At 55.0% G+C, this 22,791-nt stretch overlaps 1 protein-coding gene across 3 annotated transcripts in view; it reads left to right on the top strand.

The window, feature by feature from the left end:
* The window catches only part of SBK1 (SH3 domain binding kinase 1), a 50,453-nt gene that overhangs the window by 13,122 nt on the left and 14,540 nt on the right, over positions 1–22,791 (top strand). The window contains exons 1-2 of one of the 3 annotated variants that reach the window (XM_033839969.2): positions 12,970–13,804; positions 18,990–19,180. The exons of 1 other annotated variant lie outside the window; for it this stretch is intronic. The gene's annotated coding sequence lies outside the window, so the exon portion shown is untranslated. Of the gene's footprint in view, positions 1–12,969; positions 13,805–18,989; positions 19,181–22,791 lie in introns of those variants that run through there. One more of the 3 variants, XM_033839971.2, reaches the window with a different exon arrangement.

Below are 22,791 nucleotides of genomic sequence, written 5' to 3'. Positions count from 1 at the left end.
TCTTCCAAGATGTTTTCTATTTGTAAATTAAAATAATTAAAAAAAAAATCCGCCTGCCAATGCAGGGACATGGGTTCGATCCCTGTGCCGGGAAGATCCCACATGCCATGAAGCAACTAAGCCCGTGCGCCACAACTACTGAGCCCGCGCGCCTAGAGCCCGTGCTCCACAACAAGAGAAGCCACCGCAATGAGAAGCCCGCGCATTGCAACGCAGAGTAGTCCCTGCTGGCTGCAACTAGAGAAAGCCCGCACACAGCAGCGAAGACCCAACACAGCCAAACATAAATAAATAAAATAAATAAATTTATTAACAACAACAAGAAAGGAAATGGATGGAGATGTGTGGTGGAGGAGACACCAGAGCCCGCGAGCTGGGGGGACAATCCTGGAGAAAGGAGGAGGGGGAAGGGAGGGGGGGGATGTCCTGAAGAATCCAGGGCCCAAGGGAGGGGTTGGCCTCAGAAGGAGAAGGGCCACCCCGCACTGAAGCCTTTGGAAGAAGTGAGGAGCTCGGAGCTCGGTGGGTTTGTGCTTTGATGGTGGGAGCCAATGCAACTGCATCTGGTCCATCTGTTTTCTCAATGAAGTGGCAGCCACGGTTTGAGGAGCGAGGAGAAGGTGGGAAGACCTTGCCATTCAGAGTGGGGTGCATGGACCAGCAGCAACAGCACCCCCTGGGGGCTGGTTAGATGTGCAGAATCTCAGGCCTCACCAAGATCCCTAGGAGATGCACAAGCAAATTAAAGTTTGAGAATCACTGCTCAGAGAGAGTGGGGAAAAGCAACTGACAGGCATACTTGGGTTGTAGGGCGGCAGCAGTGAGTGCCCCTTTGAGACCATGCAGGGAAACTCCCAGCCAGGTGTGGGACCCTCTGACCAGTGCTAGCTCGTGCAGTTGCAGGCAGAGAGCAGGTGATAGCTGGCATTTTTCCAGGCAGGTACTTCAACAGGAAAGTTGGGCCCAGCAGTGGGGAGTGGTTTCCAGGGAGCGGCCATGGTGAGGGTGTGCGGAGCCCAAACAGGGCACAGTGGACAGTCGTGGCAGAAGGAGACTGATGGGCAGTGAGAAAGTGATGGGGACAGTGGGCTGGTGGCCTCGATGAGATCAAAGAGCTGTTGTTTCTGGGTACCAGATGAAGACGATGGAAGGGGGAAACAGAGGGAGATGATCAAAACAGATCTCAGAGTGGTTGGGGTTGGGATAATTACAAGGCTTGGGTGTGAGCCTCAGAGGCTGAAGGGAGCAGAGAGGGTTAAGGTGACAGAAAAGGCCAGAGAACGGAGACGCGTGCTGCAGACTGCCTGACATCTCCTCTGTCCTCCCCTCTAATGATGGTGGTGTGGCCTGCGCATCAGGACTTTTGAAAGTTCCCCAGTAGATTATAATGTGCAGCAGAGTTTGAGAACCACGGGTGTGGTCAAGGAGACCCAGGCTCTGACAGAAAGAAAGAGACACAGAGGAGCAACCAGAAAGTTCCTTGGGGCTTGCGTTGCAAGTGGAGCCTGACCAGGGAAAGGGGCAGTTGGGTAGGGGCCGCATGTCCTGGGTTGTAGATGAGGAGATGGAGATGTCGTGGTCTTCCCCTGGAGAACCAGATAGTAAATATGTGTGTGCGCGCGCGTGCATGTGTGTGAGACAGAGACCGAGAGATCGGACCGAGCAAGGCCAGCGCCCCGTTAGCCCGTCTTCTGTCCTGCACTGTTGCAGACTGGCCGCTAGAGGGAGCGCCGCGCCCGCACATTGCGGGACGGCCCAGCAGGTTCCAGTGGTGAGGCTTCGGCCTCTTTTTCGGGCAGTTTCTGTGTTCAAAGTTCAGATTCTGCAGCCACGTACCCCTGGGTTTCACTCCAGGTCCCACTACTTCCAGGCTCTGTGATCTTGGCCAGTTACGCGACCACTCTGTGACCCAGTTTCGTCCGCGGTACAGTGGGCACGGCGTTAGTTCTAAGCTGAGATGGTTCAAAGAATGAATGAGGTCACGCGGGTGAAGCGCTGAGCCACACTGGGGAATGGCTAACACGACCTGACAGTGGAGGAAGGTTTGCCCCCGCCTCTGTATCTCTCTGCTTCTCCTGCAGCCCCTCAGCCCTGCCCAGCCCAGATCCAGGGTGAGAAACGAAGTGGGAGGAAGCAGAGGCTGGGTTGGGGGTGGCCTCTAGGCCAGGGACATGCCTGGGCTCCTCCCTTTCCTGCTCAGTCTTGCTGATTCTTTTGTTTTGCAGCAAACCTCACCCTGTGGCTCCTTCCTGGCCACGGTCTCTCCTTCTTACCCCAGACCTTCCCCTGCTCCTCCAAGTGCCCAGGGAACCAGCAGCTGCCCTTGCCTGGCAACCACATCATCCCTGGATACGGGATGCCTGGTGCCCAAGGGCTCAGCATGGGTGCTCCATCCCAGCCATTCTCCTCACTGCCCCCGCTCCTTACTGGCTCCTGCCCAAACCAACCAAGGGCTGACCTATGAGGCCACACCCCAGGGGATGTCTGCATTTCCAGGTTTGCCAAGACCCCCGGTGTGGAGGTTGCAGTGGGTAAAAGGCCCACAGGAGCAGTCCCTCTGTCCTATCCTTGGTCCCACAGAGGGGTATAGCCTGCCTGACATTTTTAAAATGATTTGCCAATATTTTAAAAATCAGGGCATTACACCTTAGGATGCAGATTTCCAACTTCTCCTGAATAATTGGAAGCTCTGCAAACCTGAGTTCACGTTCCCACATGACAGCAGTGGGGCCACAGGGGAGGGGAGGCCGCCACTCAGGTGGGCCAGGGCTCTCCGGCTCACCACGGTCCCCACCTAGGCCGTGCACCCCATTCACAGTCCCTCCCTGGCTCCCGTGAGCATCTCAGTCTGCGATCCCAAGAAGGGGGAACTGTGCCTAAGAGGGTTCATGTAACGTGTCATTGTTGTAGCCACTGGCCCAAGGCAGGCAGAAATGCAGAGGTAGAGGGGGTGGGGGCCCCGGAAATGAGAGCAGACCCTCAGGGGCAAGGAATCTTGGGGGGCAGAGAGCTGCTTAGTGTCCTCAGCTGTTCGTGGAATTTCATGGTCCAGGGGCCAAGGGCACTCTACACACACACACACACACACACACACACACACAGCCCATCCCATTGGCCAATCGGCCAGCAGATCCTGCCACTTCTCACCACCTCTGTTCCTACTGCCTGGTCTGTTGCTATCTTCTCTTGCCTGGCTGGGTACAGGAGCCTCCTCACTTCCATTCCCCCACAGTCTGTCTTCCCCACAGCAGCCAAAGGGAGCCTGTTAAAACCTACAACCCACCTCCTGCCTCCTCTGCTCAAAACCCTCCAAGGACTCCCACCCCGCTCAGAGTCAAAGGCAAAGGCTTACAGTTGTCCTGAACAAACTTTCCCCGTCACCTCTCGTCTCCTCCCTTGCTCCATCAGCCTCCTCGTTGTTCCTGAGCATCCCAAGCACACACTCTGGCCTCAGGGCCTTTGCACTGGCTGTTTCCTCTGCCCGGCCCACTGTACCTGCCCGCCTTCCTCCACATCTGCATGGCTCCCTCCCTCCTTCACCTCCTTCAAGTTTCTGCTCAAATGTAACCGTCTCTGTGAGGACCTTCCTGTATGCCCTGTCCCCTCCCTGCTTTACTTCTTCCCTCCCACTAATCCCTTGAAGCATAATCGTTTACTCGTGTACCCTGTTTTTTGTCTTCTCCCCTCACTACAATGGACAACGGCAGGGATTTTTCTAGGTTTTGTTCATTGCAAATGGTGCTTGGCATGAAGGAGGCATGCAATAATATTGGGCTGGCCAAAAATGTCGTTCGGGTTTTCATAACATCTTAGGGAAGAACCCAAACAAACTTTTTGGCCAACCCAATATTTTGCAAGTGAATGAATGCATGAACAAATATGTGAAGTGAGGGCAGTAACGGTACCAAGTAAGCAGAGTGTCTGTGAGGACTCAGTCAGTGTGCAGCATTCAGGGCCCCACACTTGGGCTGTAGTGCTCTGTGGTTGGCATCTTGCACTTTTTTTCATTTTTTGGCTGCGCTGCGTGGCTTGTGGGATCTTAGTTCCTCAACCAGGGATCAAACCCTCGCCCTCAGCAGTGAAAACACAGCGTCCTAACCACTGGACTGCCAGGGACTTCCCAGCATCTTGCAATTCTTAATCATTTCATCTTTGAAGTGTAATGAAGTCTGATTAACAACGGCGCATGCACTGTGAATCCCACCTCCCTTCCCACATCCCCTGGGTATGTCTTGGCCACCCACTCCTTGCCCCCAGCCAGTCAAGGCTGCTATCCTTCGTCTGGCAGTGGCCTGGGTGCAGGAGGGTTCCGTGTCAGGTGTGCATCAAGGTGGCCCCAGGCACCCATGAGGGCCTGCACTGGCCCCAGGAGTATCCCTGTGCCCAAGGCAGCATGACATTAATGGCAGGCGGAGAGAGAGGCTTGGGTAGGAAGGAAGAGCTTCTCTTCTGCTTTCTGAACAAGAAGCCCCACATTCTGTAGCTGGCCCTGGTGTCAAGGACACACACCTCACACGTGGTACCTGCTCCAGCCACGGTGCTGTTGTTGTTACTCAAGACCCCATGATTAGAGGGAAACAGAGCCCAGCAGGGGAAAGCCCCCAGGCTCCTGGGCCAGCTGCTGGCCTCCCAGGGGACTGGCTTGGAAGAGAACATTCCCCTGCCACCCACCACCTGCCTCGCATCCACTCTGTGAGCGGTGGGCTGAGGATGCGCCAGGGCACACCCCTCCCTCCTGGCCGCCGTTGCCACATCTGTGAGCTGGGACTGAGAGCACTGCAGGTTTCCCTCTGGCAACGACAGCGAGTGCTTTGCCAGCTTAAACCTGGGGGAACGTGAGGGTGGTGGTCACGGTTCCCAGGGATTGTCGTGGCTGCTTTGCAGGGTCCCTGGGTCAGGGCTCATTTCCTGCCTCCATCCCCCAAAAGTTCAAAGGGTGATATAGCTTTAAGCCCTGAGTGGTGGGTGACAGGAAGTCAGGTCTCCATGGTGACCTCAACCCAAGCATCCCAGAGCATATGTGGCCTTGGTGAGGGCACTGCACCCTGATGGTAACTTCAGGCCAGACCCTGGGGGTGGCTGCTGACCCCGATGGTCTCAATAGTGGCCTCAGAGCCCCACGGTGGCTGCAGACCTGGTGACGGTGGGGAGGTGCCAGGCACTTTATCCCCCCTCCCTCCGTCCTGCCTAAGCCTCCATCTCTCCTCCGCAGCCACTAGGATTTGAGCCATTCTCCAGGATCCACTTAATTAGCTGAGCTCACTAACTCCCACAGGCTTCTCCTCGCCACCTAATTAACTAACTTAATTAGGGCTTGCAGGCCCGGTTCCACCTGGCCCCCTCCGACTGCACCCTGCCCACGTCCTCCAGGCCCCTGGCTCAGCCAGGCCTCCACCGGGCTGCTGCGAACGGATGGGGGTGGCGCTCGGTCCCTCCAGCGCCCAGGCCTCCACCCTGTGTCCCTCCCTCCAGTCCGGGGTCCCAGCGCAGAGCCCCTCCCGGGCAGAAGCTCATGGGCAAAGGAGTGGAAACCAAGAGAGGGAGGTGGGTAGGGAGAGGGATGGAACTGAGACAGCGGGAGCAGGTGAGAGGAGGCGAGGTTGTTGGGCTGGATGTGGCACCGGAGTAGTTCGGGGCCTGGTCTCCGGAGCCTGCCTGGGTTCAGGCCCAGCCAGTGTGTCCACCTCGGCAGCTTCTCACCTCCGTGTCTCAGGTACAAAATGAGAGCACGCCCACACCGTAACGTTGTTGTGAAATTTAAACGAGTTCACCTGTGTCAAATGCTTAAAATGTAACACCAATCTGTGTTCGTCAAATAAGCGGGTGGTGTGGGCAAAGGCTCCCTGCGGAGGAGGGGCTGGAGGAGGGGAGGGGAGGGTGCTGCCCGTAGGTGTCGGGGAGACAACCCCCACCCCCACCCAGGCCAGCAGTAGAGTGGGCCTGGGAACTGCAACCAGAGGCTGCCAACTGGGAGGGACCCTTGACCTGGGAGAGGTTAAAGGGACAGGTAGCAAGAAGGGCACAGGACAGAGCGTCCTGTTCCTACTCCAGCGGGTGGGAGAGGCTGGCCTTGCTCGTGCAGGACCCCCATGCTCTGTGCCCTAGTTTCCCCATCTGGGGGAAGGTCTAGCCTTGTGGAAGCACCTGGCACATCCTAGTTGCCTCATAAATGTCTAGAGCCTCATACCTGAGAAGCGAGGTGACCTGAAAAGGTGTTCAACGGCCTTCACCCCCCCCCCCCCCCCCCCGGGACCAAAGTAAAGAAAGTGGGCTGCACTAGCAGCAGGCGGGATGCATGTTAGACAGGAGGTGGGGCCTCCAGGTTGAGGAGTACAAGATCCCAAATGCGGGAAGGAGAAAAGTTGTGTCTGAGCTGCTGAGCGGGCTCCGGGGGAGAGATGGCCGATCAGCAGGGAGCAGGAAGGAGTGAGATGGGGCCTGGGACTACTTAGCTCACAATTTGACGTTGACTGGTGTGAGTGGTATGGGGTCTCCCCCACTAGACTGGAGGCTCCTGAAGGCTAGGATTGTCTGTTTAGCCCACCCTTTTATCCTGGTGCCCTTACACAGCAGGTGCCAGTGAATAAATGTGAATGTGTGAATGCACGCCTGCGTGCCTTGGCCAGGAACACAGAGGTTCCTGATGCTTAGAGGGAAAGGGGCCCCACGTGGCAGCCCAGGCATCCACCCTGCCTGCTCAGCTATGATCCCCCCAGCTCTTCACGTGGCCCCAAGAACAACCAGCCTAAGGCGGCAGGAGCTGGGCTCCAAGGATTCCAAACTCCTGCCCCTGGACACAGAGCTCCCTCTGAGAATCTCTTCAGACAACCTGGGATGCGGAGGAAATAGTGATTATGGGGGACAGAGGGGAGAACCTTTCATTTACTCCTGCATTCTTAAACACTTTAGAAACCCCCATTTACACATAGTGCAAAGAGCTTGGGGTTGTAAGTGACAGAGACCCAATTCAAACTGACGTAAGCACAAAAGGGATTTTTGGGTTACACGACTGAAAAGTCCAGGGTCTTCAGGTATGGCTAGATCCAGGGGCTCAAATGATGACACTGGGATTCTGATGCTCTCCATCTCTTGGCTCTGCTCTCTGCTAGGTCAGCTTCTTCCTCTGGGAGGTTCTCCCTCGTGGGAGCAATTCCAGGCTTATATCCCACCCTCTTCCGGGGCAATGGAAAGAGAGTTCTATTGTATCAGCCTGGCATGGGGCACAGACATGTCTCAGAAACAATCAGTGTGGCCAGGGGACTGGTATATGCTGATTGGCGGGAGCTGGGTCACAAGCCCACCCCTAGAGCTGAACAGGTGAGCCCCACTTTCAGAAGCCCTAATGAGTAGGGAAGGGTATGTCAAGGAATGTGAGTGCCCAAAGGAAAACTGGGGTTCTGTTGCTAAAAATGGGGGACAGATGATGCTGTGTAACAGAATTCCACTCTACTTGGAATAGATGGGCCTCAAGCCACCCCCAGGGCCCTGTTCGAAGGGCTGGTTATTTGTGGCAGACACTGTCCGTTTCCCGCCCGGATCTCCCTGGGCCCCTTCCCAACTTCTATTTGCCAGTATCCTGGCCCCTCTTCCTGAGGGCCTTCCCTGTTCCAGCCTGCTCTGCCCACATCCACAGGGGCCTGCGCCCCTGCCCAGCAGCTCTCACCAGTGACCGACAGGAGCTGGGATATCATACATGTTCAGTGTATGGCCGTGCACGTTCTACACCGTCTCTGAGAGTGCCCCAGTGTGTTCACCTCCAGTTGCCTGCAGTGGTGATTTGTCACGGCCTTCCTGTCTCTTTTCTCTACCCCCCTACCTGGGATCACCTGCCAAAAAACCCCCACAGGATATCGAATCCCTCTCTCAGGGTCTGTTTCTGGGAAACCCAAACTAGGACATCATTAAAGCCAGCCCTCCAGGGATGTGTACAAGACAGCACTTTCTTCCTTTCAAATGTCTATTACATTCCTGGGGCTGGCTTTGGTGACCCATCCTTGAGGAAGGAACAGAGACTGACAAGGCTCTGAGTAGCCTCTGTTCTGAAGATGCTCCCAGGTCCCCTGCAGTAAGCATGGTGGGGGAGGGGCAAAGACCTATCAGATCCTCACTCCACTATGTCCCAGAGAAACAGCCACATCCACCCCTAAGGAACACAGGCGTTCAGATCCGCCATGAGCAGTAGGTACAGGTGGCAGGAGGCCAGGGAGCCAAATGTACTACTCATTCCCGTGCTCCTCAGAGAGCGAGAGATGAGATCATTTCAGATAGTTCTTAGACCTGGCTTTAGAAAACAGAGTCACACAGTGAAAAAATTATTTTTTCCTCTCTTTTTTCAAGATCCCATTTAAAAACGCTCCCACTAATTTTTAATTATTTTGAAAAAAAAGTTTAAAAAAATAGGGAAAAGTGTAACCCTGTGCATATCCACAACTAGAATCAATGTTAACATTTTATCATATTTGTGTCAGATGTTTTCAATAAAAAAATAATAAAACATGACAGGTAAAGGTGAATTCCCGTGATCTGTCCCCGCCCCAGTCCCATTTCCTGGACTCCATCCCCAAGGGCAACCACAGTTAGTCTTCTCAAATCAGTTGGCACGCTTTCAGCTGCAAAGGGACAGAATTCCCTTCAAAGCAGCTCCAAGTACAACTCAGCAGCTCTGAGGTGTCACAAAGAAGAGGGTTCTTTCCTCTCTGCACTACCATCACTCTGTACTTCCCATCATCAGTGGCATCCTGCTGGCCGTGGACACAGAGTTGTATTTCGACCCAGGAGGTGGAGAGCCCATCAGGACTCTTGCTAGAACACTGTGTTTCTCACTTCAGAATATTTTCTCTAAAAAGGTGTTGAGAGATTCAAAGATCCATGGCCTCCAGCTGCCATACAGCTGGGGCTGCCCCACTGTCTGCTTTCTGGTCCATTGTGGGTTCAGGTGGATTCTTGGTCTTCCTTACCATCTATAACTTGACCTGTGTCTCCCAGCGGCCCTGAATGCTCCCGCTCCTGGCTGTGGGCAGCTTCTGTACCTTTGCCCCAGATGGCATTGTCTTCAGCATCCTAAGCCTGATCAGCTCTCTGAGCTACTCAGTCACCAATGCCACCAGGGCCCCTGATCATGCTGCATGAGCCAGTCGCCAGCAGCCATGTCCTGGGCATGATGGTGGCCCTCCGGGGGAGGAAATTATTCCTGTACAAGACCATCATAATGCAGACCAACAAGCCAGGAACGTCTTCTCCCAGTCATGACTGGGGCCAGATGCAATAAGGACCATCATAGAACATAGAGTACACTGGGGAAAACCCCCAAAGGCCATCATTGTTCATTGATGGAGATGATCAACACGGCCAAGACAAGGTCTCAATAGAGCCCTTTCAGTACAGCTGGTAGAGGTACCCAAACCCATATAGTTTGAAACACTATGTAGATTCTAGAGGACAGGGACTCTCAATTCCTTCCCTGTTTCCCCCAACAGTAACAGAAATTTCTGACACATCAATGCATAGAAAATGCAGCCAAGGGAAAAATGCAAAATCATCAAAAGTCCTGTGGTTCCAGGTCTCACATGCTTCCCTGTGCAGGGAGCAGCAACTGACTGTCCAAGACCATGAGGACATGTCAGCATTGGAGAGGGGTGTGGGCAGAGGAAATCTCAGTGGAGGTCTCTGTTTTCCAGTGTTCCTCCCGTGTCGCTATGGAGGTGACAGTTAAGTTTTACGTTTGTGTCCTGCTATCCAAGTGACACCCATCAAAACCCTCTCTTGCAAAGGCAGCATTTGCTGTGGGTGCAAAATTTGAGCTGGCCAGAGTGGCTTATCTCTGGGTGTCAAGGAAAAAGGGCTGCAGCATTACACACAGCTGTTTTAGTTCCTCTCTTCGCATACATTGTATTGGTTCAGTCCTCCAAGAAGTGGGCCAAGACGGGGTCAGATATGCAAGAGATTTACTGGGGAAAATGCTTGGGCGGGAACATGGGGAAGGAGCCAGAGGAGGCTGGGAGAACTGTCAGACTGAAATAGATCCAATATTTGGAAAAGGGAAAGAAAGGAAGGAAGGTGGGATAGGAAGCGTCTTAGATTGCAGTGCAATGTTAAGAAAGTTCCACCAAATCCAATGGAGAGTGCTTGATCTCAAGTTGCCCGTCAGAGAAGCCCTGTATCTCCCAGGAACTGGGCGCTTTAGAGTCTCTGCTGCGCTCAGTCTTTGGCTGGGATGGGCTGGAGGGAAGCAAAGGAGCCTTCTCTGTGAACCCTGCAGACTCCACAGCTGCTGCCCTCAGTCACCATCCCTGCAGTCAGAGATCTGGGTGGTGCATTCTCAGGGCTGCCACATCCCACCCCTTGTGCCACATGGCTCTTCTGTGGATGTCATGAGCCTCTCTTTCTAAGGGGAAAATTTGAAGAGGGAGATCAGTGGAACCAACTACAGCTCCCCTCCCTTCTGCTGCACTTGATCTCAGGGACATAACTGGTACTCATCCCATTCCCCTTCCACCATCCATTCTCAATTATCCACACCCTCAGCTGTTACATTGGCAGGTCTTGATGGGTCACCGGATGGTGTGACCCAACCCTTCAGTCCTGAGGGGTCTAAACTCTTAGTTATCATAACCAATGGATTACTTCAATGGATCACTGGGTTCCACATGTATTTCTCCCTGCTCCCACTTTGTAAAAGCAGCCCTGCCTTGTTCTAGTAACTGATCAGGGTACTTCTAGTACCTCCTAATAACTAATGAGGGTCAGTTACTTCTGCCAGGACAGTGACTCCTCTTCTTGCCTGCTGGTCCCAGAACACACGGAGTCCAGAGTACCCCGGCAAGCAGCCATAGCTTAAATTTTAATAGGACCTTTGCTGTGTCCCCTGGTAAGAGTGTGCCCCCTTTGGGGACCAAGACTTCCCTCCCTGCAGAGCTGGAACGGGGGTGTTGATTACCTACAATGCATTTTGGCAAAGCTTTACTAATCACAAGGGTGGGAATCAAATCCCCAGTTGAAGAATCAGGGAAGGCTTCTTCGGAAAGTGGCCTTGAACAGCACTACCCTTGATAACCATAGCTGGGAGAATTTCAAGGCCTGATTCTACCTCTGCTCCTCTCTAGACCTCAGTTTCCCCACCTGTAAAAAGAGGAACTACTCTCTAAATGCTAATGTTCTGGGACTCATGTGTTAGACGAAGGAAGATATTCCCTTCCTTCTTTCTCTAGTCTCCCTCTACTACCTGCCCAATAACTCAAACCCTTCCATTCATTTGTTTGGGACAATAAGGCCTTACTTGGAGAGGATCAGAGCACCGAATGAAATTTGAAACTCGGGAACATTGCCAGGACAGGGAGCAGAGAGGAAAGGTAGGCAGACATACAGGAGGTATCTTGGAGGAAAGCTGTTTGGAGTACAAAGAAGAGGGGAAAGATGTTCGAGGCAGAGAAAACAAAATGTATAAAGGCACAGAGGTCCAAGAGAGCAGATGTTCTAGGAATACCGGCTGAGGTCAAGGCTGAATGGAGAAGAGGGGGCCTCAGCAGGGGAAAGGTAGGAGGCCCCAAAGGCTAAGGGCTTGGAATGCCCGGATAAGGTTAGAATTTTACCCTGGTGGTAACAGGGAGTTATTGACAATTTTATGTAGGGGAGCAACCCAATCTACTTCGTACTTTGCGGAGCTGATGATCACATAGACTTGGATTCTTTTTTTTTTTAAAGTTTTGATAGAGGCTGGAGGGAGACAAGTTAGGAAGTAAGGCAATATTCTCCCCAGCAGAGGTTGCAAACCGATGGCCCATGGGCCAGATTTGGCCCCAAAGAATGTTTCATTTGGCCCATTCGGTATTTTTGAATTTGGGGAATTAGTTTCAAACATTTAAAAGTTGGACAATTGTATGTTAGAATATGGATTTCCTGCTTGAAAAATCATCTGTCCACCCAGGGCCCATGATGCTCGTTTGCTTCATCTCCACCATTCCCTATCACGTTACACCTGACCCCAGTCACTATATTACCTATAAGTTCTTGAGTTTGCAATCCCTGGCTCTAAAACTTCTAGAAACAGTCGGGGGGCGGCGGGGGGCGGGCAGTGGTTGGGAAGAGTGTGCTGGGTGGACAAATAGGGAAGGTGCAGGGGGTGTTAGGGGCTTTCTCTTCAGGGAAACAGTGTGGGTGAGGCTGAGAAAGAGGAAAATAGGGCCTGGGAGGCTGAGCTGCCCCCATCTCATCTCCATCCTCATCCACCCCACTTCCTTCCAGGTCACAATTTCCAGTTACCAAACAGACAATATCCTTCATACCTGGGTAGTGCCTTCGCACATGATGCTGCCTGGAATCCCCTTTCTTCCCTTGTATCTGGTGAGCACTGTGAATCCCAGCTGCATCCCATGACTAGCCACTACCTGTTTACAACCGGGGTCAAAAACGCAACCTGGGCTGGACATGACCTTCAAGGCCCCAGTTTCCAACCTCTTTCCTAAGTAGACTTTCCTGAGTTAGTTCTCTGACGTTCTGCTCGGATGGATGGATGGTTGGATGGATGGATGGATGAATTTACATCGGATTGCAGGGTTTAGATGTTTCCCTCCTTGAAAAAGACAGGCTCCGCCCCACAAGAACAGACTGGGACAGTCTGGGGCAGTCTGGTCCCGCAGGAGCCAAGAGGCTGGACCAGGTGACCCTCTCACACTCCCCCGACTCCTCTCTAACCTCGTTCTCGCCCCCTTGTGGGCTCTGACCTAGAAAAGACGGGGATGGGAGGAGAAAAAAGCAGCCCTCGGGCGCTAGGACCCAGCGCGGCCGGAAGGCGGGGTGGGGGCGCCGCGCGCTACTCTCGCCGTGAGGGGAGAATCTGCGCCCAGCGGCGCGCGGCTGGAGGGCGCGGCGGGAGGGCGAGAGCGCGCCGGAGTTAGTGCGCGTGCGCGAGGGCGCGCGCCAAGCGGGGCGGACAAAGGGGCGGGCGGCGGCGCGCGAGCCAGAGGGCGGAGCCGCGGGCCAGGCGGGCAGGTGCGCGCAGGCCGGAGGGCGGAGCCGCGATGCCGCGATGGAGCGCAGCCCGGGCGGGCGCCGGGGCCGGGGCCCGAGCACCAGGCGGAGCGCGAGCAGGAGCCGCAGCCAGAGCCCGGACCAGGCCGGGGTCCGGGACCGCCGGGCCGGGCTGCTCGTAGCGGCGGCGACGGAGCCCCCCAGCGGCTGAGGGGCTTCCTCCCAGCTCCTGCGGTGGCCGGGACTCTGCAAGCCCCCGCAGCCGGGGAGCGTGGGGATCCCCCCACCACATCCAGGACCCAGAGACCCTTAGGAAAGCGGGTGGCCCCTCCAGATCCAATACAGAGCTATTCCCCAGCCGGGGAAGGCGGAGACTACCTCCGTATTCAGAAGACAGCGACCTCCCTGCGGTTCCGCGAAGACACCCCCTCTTCAGTCGGGGCCCCCACAAGACCTAGAACGCAGTGACCCCCCTGTCCAGGATTGTGGGGACCCCTTCTCAAGATCCTGGCCATTACAACTCCACACCTCAAGACACGAAGACCCAGCTCAGAACGCCCCTAGATCAGGGGTATTAGACCTCCCCCCCTCCCCGATTCCGGCTCACAGAAACCCCAAATCTAGGGACCCGAGGACAGCAAGAGCTATCCCTCACCAGCAAGAGGCCTCTGGGACCCCCCCCTCGCAGCTCCAGGACTGGGGCGACTGAGCCCCTCGCGGCGCCCTTCTCATCCCAGCCCATGGTTGTGGCGCCCTGAGCCCCCCGGGCCGGGCTGACGACGAAAACCGAGACGGCGCCCAGGCCCCCTGCCGCGGCGTCCCCGCGGCCCCAGCCCAGGTAAGCCGGGCCCAGGTGAGGGGCAGCAGGTGAGTGGCCGCCGAGGTCCCTAGCCCTGCAGGTGGGGAAGGAAGTATTGGGTGCGCACCGCCCCCTCCCCAGCGTCGCCATGGAGCCGAGGCTGAAGGACGTCTCTTTGTGTCTCGCTTGGAGGAGCCGCCCCCTCCTCCTCTCCCTTCCCCCACCCCACACCCCGGCCCCGGGGTTTGGGCACAGCTTCCCGGCCCTGCGGGGGAGTGGTGGCAGAGACCCTTGCGCCACAGTGAAGGAGGAAGAGGGTGAGGAGTCCACCCCCCAAAATTGTGAGCCTGGAGCTGTTGGATCCTTGGTCCTTGGAGTGTATATACCCCTCCCCCAAAGGCCAGGCTGAGTTCTCAAGTGAAGTCCTCCCCTGGGAAGAGAAGATTTGGGGTGTCCACAGGTGAGGGGGCCTGCAGTGTGTAGCCCTAGGGTGATGGATGGGGCTTTGGGTGTGTGTCTTTGTCTGCGAGAGACAGGGAAGGGGTGTGTTTGAGAGAATGGGTGGGATTCCCTTCTTTTCTCTGTGATTCCACTGCCCCCAACCCAGGCTGGGAAGGGGTATCTTTACCCAGGCCATGCTTCGTGCTCCCTTCAGGACAGGAAGGGACAAGCCCTTTCCAAAGTGAGGCTCTGGTTTCTGGGGAAGGGAGGAAGTCTGGAAGAAGAAGCCATTTCAGGTCAGGGCACCTTTCTGTCCCCATGTACCCCAGGAACAGCAAACCCAAGGCCCTCCCTTCTGCTCCTGACCTCCAAAACACCCAGGGCCAAACCTCAGGTGGGGTCAGTGTATCCTGGACAACCAAGGAACCATTCTAGGTTCTCACTGTAGCTTTATAGGTGGTGTACAAAGCAGTACCCCAGCCTGGCCTTCAGTGAGGTCCTGAACCCCAGGCCTTGCAGCTCATGGGAAGATGAGAGGCCCAGGGGATGTTTTATCCTGGAATTCTGGATCAGAGATCGTAAGAAGGGACTGGACCATGCCGAGGGAACACACTCTGGGCTGCTGGCGTTTCCACCAGCCTCCTCTCTCTGAGCCCTCTGCGGGCGAGCAGTGATGCTGAAGAAGGTAGGACTCTGAGTACAGGTAGCCCCACCAGGAGTTCCTTTGTTCACTTATTCATTCAAAAACCTTTAGCTAGTGTCTGTGATGTACCAGGCCCTGGAGTCAAGGTCCTTTTTCCCACTTCATCCTCTTTCCTGATCTTTCCTGTTCATCAGATGTCTGGGCTGTTCTCAATTTGCCCAGGCTGTGCTTGGTTGGATCAGTTGGGGTGGGTCTGGTCAGGCCCAGCTGACCGGTTCTGACCCCACTCCTGAAGCACCTGATCCTCAGCAGGATCTGCATCCCCAGCCTGGTCCCACACTCCACCCTGGGGCCCACATAGTGCTGCAGACTTGGGGGCGCTGAGCCTGGGCAGCAGCTTACTCCTCTCCCTGCTTCCCAGTACCAAGTGCCCCCACCCCCACCTGCTGCTGGCATGGACCTAAGGGGTAGGATGTGGTCAGCCGGAGAAGAGGTTGGGGAGCTCCAGGCCAGAGCCCTGGCAGCCCCACCTTCAAATTCAAGGACAGTTGAGACAGTGCCCCTCAGCCCAGGCTGTGGGGGGAGCCAACTGCCCTGAAGACTGGGTGACCTTGGGCAAGCATGTGGCATCTCCCAGAGATAACGGCAGTGGGCCACTCACTCTGCAGCCGGTGGGGTGGATGTGGATCGCCCTTGGGCGGCAGAAGCATCCAGGTGTGTCCTCTCCATCTCTAAAGGAGTTCATTTCCCCCGGGGGGTTCCCAAGAGCCCAGGGCCTTGTCAGACGACCCACCAACGAGGGAGTGGAGTGAGAGGCTAAAGAGTGGAGATTTGAGTCACTGTGACTAGGGAAAACCATCAAGAGGCCAGAGGGGGACAAGGGAGTAAGATCTTCCCTCCTCGCTAACCTGCAGAGCTCCCCGTTGAGTCTGGAATAAAGCGGCATCAAAGCCCTTTGCAGTGTGGCCCGAAACCACCTCCTGAGTGCCAGTTCCCGCTCCTCACTCTCCAGCCTCTACTTCTGCCTCCTGTCTGTCCTTCCCTCTACCATGTGCTGTTCGCCTGACCTGGAAAGCCCCACTATAGGATGGCTCAAGGGCAGCTCTCCGCCTCCCCTTTTGATCTGACCTGGGCTGGCACAGGGTGGAGAGTAGAGTTAGACTGATGGATGGTTGGTGGCTGGGAGACGGTGGCCCGTGTCTGTATGTGCTGTGAGAGTGTGTCTCCACATCCAGACTCCGATCTCCGACCTCCAGGAGGTGGGACCAGGTCTGCGCCCTCCCTGCTGCATCGGCTTTGTCTAACCCAGAGCCCAGCATATTGTGTAGCACATGTTGTAAAACACAACTGCTAGACACATCTTGTTGATCCAAACAGTGTTTTTCTCATGTTTGTATTTGTTGCCAATGCTAAACAAACATACAGTTTCACACACAAATATTGATTTTTGGATCCTCTTGGAAAATCAGATGCTGTGATAAGCCCAGGCGAGAACCAAAGAATGACAACCTTCTTTAGATTGGCTATCACCCTGCAGCTTGACCCAGGCCCCACCTGGCCTGTTCACTCATTTCCATGACCTGCTGGCCCCTCTTATAGGCATCTGGTCTTGCAGGCCTAGGGTAGAGGCCAGAAAATGTTTGCTCAGAGGGTGACCTTTGTCTGTGTGTGTTTGCACACATGTGTCTTTCCTGCCTCCCCCATGGCCAAGTTAGAACCTGTACAGAGCAGTGTCCCTCCGAAGCTTTTAGGGCTAAGTGGTGCAGTGAGCCTGGATTCCTCCAGCCAGAAGCATCTCCAGCCTGGTCCCACTTTACACTCTGGGCCCCATCTTGTGCCCCCTCCTCTAGATTAGAAGGATTCAGCCAGCAAAAACCTGTTTTAATTGTCCTACTTCCCCAGGAGCAAAAGTCCAAGGTTCTAGACCCAGGTCCTACTGAGGACTCTTGGGGAGGTCTGCCCTCTGGGCCTCAGTTTACCCATGTGTCAGGGAGGAATTGGACTAGAGGTTCTCTCAGCCATAATCTTCCTCCTTGTTCTAACTTTCTAGGACTGAGTCCAAACTGCTGTAGTTTTGGTCGGGCAGGAGACGTGCGGGCCTAGATGCAGAAGTCATGCAAAAATATTGACATACCCTAAACATTAAGGAAACCAGTGGGTGACACTAAGTAGCTGAGCCAGGGGTCAGGAGTCAGCACTGGGCCCCAGCCCCTGGGCATGGCCCTGGAAGGGAGTGTGCCATCTTCCTGGATGAAGGTCTACAGCAGCCCGAGGCCAAAGGAGACAGCAGAGCACTATAGTTGAGAGCACAGGCTCTGGACTTCTGGGTCTGAATTCCATTTAGCTGCTGTGTGATCTCAGGCAAGTCACTTAACCTCTCTGAGCTTCATTTTACTTATGTGGAAAACAAGGATAATACCTACCTCAGGGTCAACAGGGGGATTAAGTGAGCTAAAGCATGAAAAGGGCCTAGGACAGGGTCTGTCATGTGAAAAGTGCTCAGAAACTATTGGCTCCTATTGGAAAGGGCACATTGGCAAGTGGGTAAGTAACCCTTGGTGGTAATGTCTTCTTGGTCTTCCTATAGCTGTTCTGGGGGAGCCAGAGGGCTTTTGGTCCCCAGGAAAGGCGAAGCAGGTATTTGAGAGGCAGTTCTGTGTGGTGCTTAAGGACCTACCTGCCCCTGCTACGGGTGGGGTAGGGTGAGAGTCAAGCCTGAGGGGTGGGACATGCATATGGCAGCTGTAGTTGAGGTCCTTCCTGCCCAGAGCTGCTTTCTAGGTGAGGTGCCTGCCAGGCTTCTGTCCCCAGGCTTCCTCCTCCAGGCAGATGGGCCTCTGGCCAGAGCCAGGACCAGCATCTCCAACAGACCTAGTCTTCTCCAGACTGCCCCCTCCCTCCCCTATTCCCTTGGTCCCCCTTCTCGGTCTCAGGAAGCTGTGGCGTTAGGCCTGGTGGGGCCCGTTAGAGCCCCCTCTCTCCTCTCCTGTCCACCCTCTCCCCATCCTCCCCTCCACCCACCGTATAGCTTGGCCACAGTCTGGAGAGGGGACAAGTCCAGACTCCCCGCTAAGCCCCCATTCAGGGAACCATGTAATATCAGGGTTGGAGGGAAGCATTCTTCAGTGTCAAGTGCCCCACACCGGCCACTGGACATCCTTTCTCATTTAGCACCGAGAGCAGCACCTCCTTAACCCAGAGTGGGGATTTGAGCCCAGCTCTGTGAACCCCCAAAGGTTTTGGTGAAACTGGCATCAGACTGCCTTGACCACTCACTAGCTACGTGACCTTGGATGAGGCAGTGTCCTCCATGCCTCAGTTTCTTCGCATGTAGAATGGGAATAATATCAATACTAGCTCCTTCCTAGAGTTGTGGGGAGGATTAAATGATAAAGCACTTTTAGCTCTGCCTGCTCCTTAAGTGTTTGCTTAATACTTCTGCCACCCGCAGCGGGGTATGCAAATGAGTGGGTCCAGCCACTGTGACTCCCCACTGCACCTGCTCTCCTTCCCTGTGGCTTTAGCCAGTCCTGGGAGAGGCAGAGAATGTTCCACCTGCCTCTGGGTGTTGGGATGGCCCTGAGGGGCAGGGGTGGGGACTGGACAGGACAGAGCTGCCTCGTCCTCCTCCTGGTCAGGCCCTGTTGAAGCTGCACAAATCCCTGCCCCAGGGTAGCTTCTGGTCTGTTGGGCCCCCCAACATAGCAGGAAGGCTTCCTACTCTCGAACTGGAGCCCACAGTCCTGCAGGGAGATCATCCCATCCCGAGGGCTTGGGTACCTGCCAGCCCTGACCCCAAGTGTGTCTGGGAGGGAGTGGGGCCAACAGTTAACATGGGTTAGTGGCCAAAAGCACAGCCTCTAAACTCGTTGTGTGATCTTGGGCCAGGTGCCTAGCCTCTGTGCCTCAGGTCCCTCACCTACAAAAAAGGGGACGATACTAGTACTTGCCTTGTAGGCTCATAGTGGATTAAGTGATGGAGGTTTGTAGAGTGCTGTGAGTGGCACCCAGTACCCTCTAAGGTTTGCTATTACCATCAGTCACCTGAAGCCCTGAGCAGAAATGCTAGTCCCACTTGTACAGTTTTAAAAAAAAATGGAGGCTTGGGGTGAAGGTCTTTACTCAAGCTTCCATATCTAGGATTCGGAGAAGATTCTGCCCGCTCTTCCATCATTCACACATAGTCCACAGGCCACGGCCAGCCAGAAGGACCCGGCAGAACCTAACCTGGGCCCTGGCTGCGTTCCTGGACATACTGCCCGCACACCTCTTCTCACCTGGGGCCACGACAGCCGAGAGCTGCAGCACAGAGGAATCTTCGAAGGAAGTCTGTAAGGCTCCCCTATTCCTTCCTCACTCAGCCCCTCCAAGGACAGTGGTGGGATGCTGCTGGGGGCTGGACTGGGGGTCTCCGAGTGCAGCGGAGTCGGGTTCCTGCTGTCTCTTGGCCTCTCGGGGCCTGGCGCATGGGCTGGCTTCAGGAAGGCTTTGCCCAGGTCCGGAGTCTGGCATGCATCTCCAAGTGAAAGGCAGGTCCTCGCCATGGCCTCCAGGGCCCTGCCCACTGCCCCCCATCCCTTACCTCTACACTCCGCTCTGGCCCCTTGCACCTTACCTGCTACTCCACAGCCATGCCGGCCTCCTCACTGTTCCATGAGCGCACCAAGCACAGCCCTTGCCATCCCCCCCTTGCCTCTGCCAGCAGGGCTCTTCTCCTACAAGATCTAGTCTCCACATGCTTGTAGCCTTCTCAGGGGCCTTTCCTGACCCCCCTCACCCCACCATCTACAATCCTATTCCCCACCCCCGGCGTTTCCTCACCTCTCCCTGCTTTGTTTTTCCCTTTAGGACTTCTCACTGTCTGACTGACGTCTCTTACTTACCTTTATCATTGTCTCCAAATTAGAATATAAGGTCCTTGAGGACAGGGCTGTTTGTCTGGTTCGTGAATGTATTCCAGACCCAAACACATAGTAGGTGCTTGGCAAATATTTACTGAATGTTCTGGAGCCAGGCAGATCTCCCTAAGCCACGCCTTAGCTGTGTGCCACTGGACACGTTACTTAATCGTCCCTTCTCTGAGTCTCGGGTTCCTGAGCTGTGAGGGATATAATGGGAATAGCGATAGCAGCTTCTCCTAAGATGGTTATGAGGTTTGAATGAGTCAATCTGTATAAAATACTTACACTTCAGGTGGCTCATAAATGTCAGCTATTATTAATAATACTTCAACCTATTTAAGGTATTATTAACCCTATTTTACTGATGAGGAAATGGAGGCACAGAGAAAGTAAGTGACTTACCCAAAATTGCATGCTGGTGACCTGGTTCCACCCAGGGGTGGCTGAATCGGGGCTCCAGGCTCCTAAGCTAGGCTACATCCCCACTTCCATCCCTCAGTAGGGGCTCAGGGAACGGGGGACAGGGTGAAGGCCTTAGCTAAGGAAGGGCTCATCTCTTCAGGGAGCCTCTGCTCACCCAGCCATCTCCCCACTGGCCGGCCCCTGTCCACTGGTGGACACCCAGGCGAGGCCCCTGAGTGCCGGGCTGCCCACGTCACCCAGCAACAAGGCTCATGCCTCCTCCCACACCCACAGGGGCTGCCACAGGTAGGCTGGGAACGAGGAGGCCCAGGGCTCCCACCTCCCCACAGGGCCTGGCTGGAGAGTCTGTCCCAACTCTGGGCACCAGCTGCAGGCGAGCGGCAGCATCAGCTATTAATAACCACCAAGGATGTGCCCTGGGGAAGGGGCAGACTGCACCAGCTGGGAGGGGAGGCTGAGACAGAGGCTGGAGCCAGAAGCGGAGCCCGGCAGCACAGGGAACCCCAGGCTGCCCCTGGTGGGCAGGGCAGTGGGAAGAATGTTGTTTCCAGCTTCTGCTGCTTGATCTTGGGAAAGTCTCAGCTCCCCCTCTCAGTCTCCCACCTGGGAAATGTCGGGGCTGGCCCACGTGATCTCCAAGGTCCTTCCTGGCTCAAGCAGGTTCTGGGAGTAAGATTTAGCAAAGCCAAAACGGCCCCCATGTCCAGCATAGAAAACCAAGACTCAGTGAGAGTACAGCCTCACTCAAGACGGCGCAGAGTTGTCAGGGTCCAGGACGGAACCAAGGTCTCAGGCCCCTCTTCCCAGCAGATTCTTCCTGAGCATCTGCTCTGTGCCAAGCACTGTAGGAAGTGCCCCTTTAATTCTTACAGAAACCCATCATGTTAAACAGGCATTCTCACCCCATTTTACTGATGGGCAAACTGAGGCTTAGGCAGGTGTATGACCCCACAGCTTAGGCCACACAGCGAGAGGGGATGTAGCCAGAATTTGCACCATGAGGGAAGACGAAAAGATTTGAGAATATTCTCCTCCTCCTTTTGACCCTGAATAGAATGTTTGGCAGAGTCTGTATTTGTGTCAAAGGACCGAGGGGAGGGAGAGGACTTACCTGGACTTTCTTATGGGCTCCCTGGGGCCCTGACCCCCTGGTGTTGTATGTAGAAGTGTGAATGTGGTGGCTGGGGACATTTTTCGGGGGAAAGCGTACTGAGACTTCGGTGACCCATGAAGGGATATGAAATGGCTCATTTCACAGATTGGAAAACTATGGGCGGGGGAGCTGGACAGGGCTCCCTGGGGACCAGCAGCAGAGGCCAGAGCTTACCCAAGCAACTCACAGGCCTCTTTCTGGGGTGACAGGGCCCAGCTCTGGACCCCCCACTCCCTGGCAGCAAATAGGAGAGCCCACACGTGAACTGATTTCTGCCCTGGGGTAAAAAACATGAGGGTCAGGGCTACCCTTCCGAGAAGGTGTTAAGTGGCATTGAACCAGACTGGGCACTGGCCTTGGGGATGTAGGGGGAGGGCTCCCATCAGGGGTGGGTGTCAAGGGGGCTCCCAGCTGCGCCCACCTTCCTGAGCACAGGCCAGCTCCATGTGGAAGTTCAGGGCAATCAAGCTGGACCACTCCTCCCCAGGCCCCTCTCAGGGGACACCACCCTGGGGTGCTGAGCCTGGGCGGGTGGGCACGACCTCTCCTCACACTCTCCCTTGGCATTGTCTGGACCCCCAGCCATGCCTGATTCCTTACACCCTCCAGACCCAACAGGATTGTACCTAGTGAAAAGTTTAATTCCCGCCCTGCCCCTATTTGCTCAGTTCCCACTTCTCTCCTCAGACATTCATTTGTTCATTCATTCATTCATTCATTCTTCATTCATTCACCAAATATTTATTAAATGCCTACTATGTGCCAGGCACTGTGCTAGCTGCTGGGGGTACAGCAGTGAACAAGACCAGCCCAACTAAGTCCCTGCCCTCCCAGTGCTTAAGTTCTAGTGGGAAAAGAGACATTCACAGTAGACATTACATTAGACAGTGATACACTCTACTGGGGAAAAAAAATAAAGGCAGGAAAAGGGAGTGCAGTAGGATAGCCCTAGTTGAGAAGGTGCTGTTTGAGCAGAACTTGGAGGAAATGAGCCATGTGGATGTCTGGGGGCAGAGGGAACAGCCACCAGGCGGGGAGCTGGCGTGTTCAGGGAACAGCAGGGAGACCAGTGTGTCTGGAGCAGAGGGAGGGAGGAGGCGGGTCAGAGGGGTAAATTGAGGGCCGTTGTAAGGACTTTGGAATGAGATGGGAGCCAGTGGAGCGTGTTGACCTGGGGAGTAATGTGATCTGATTGGGGTTTGATGGGCTCCCTGGCTGCTGTGTCGAGAAGAGATTGGGGTTGGGGGGGCAGGGGGGAGCAGTTAGAAGGTCGCTGCTGACGACTCAGGCCAGTGGGAGTGAGTGCTGAGGGTTCATTAGTGCCTGGTTGATTCCAGAGTTACTTTATGCACATGCAAGCAAATGAGGAACTTATTCCTGTTTTCCCCCACTTCAAAGTAACGTACTAAACAAAGTGATATGGAGGCCCAGAGAGGGTGAGGGAGCAGGCAGCAGCTGCTATGTT

Source organism: Tursiops truncatus, chromosome 15, assembly GCF_011762595.2.
Source record: "Tursiops truncatus isolate mTurTru1 chromosome 15, mTurTru1.mat.Y, whole genome shotgun sequence".
In the NCBI taxonomy this organism is placed as follows: domain Eukaryota; kingdom Metazoa; phylum Chordata; class Mammalia; order Artiodactyla; family Delphinidae; genus Tursiops; species Tursiops truncatus.
This window is presented reverse-complemented; position numbering and strand designations above follow the sequence as displayed.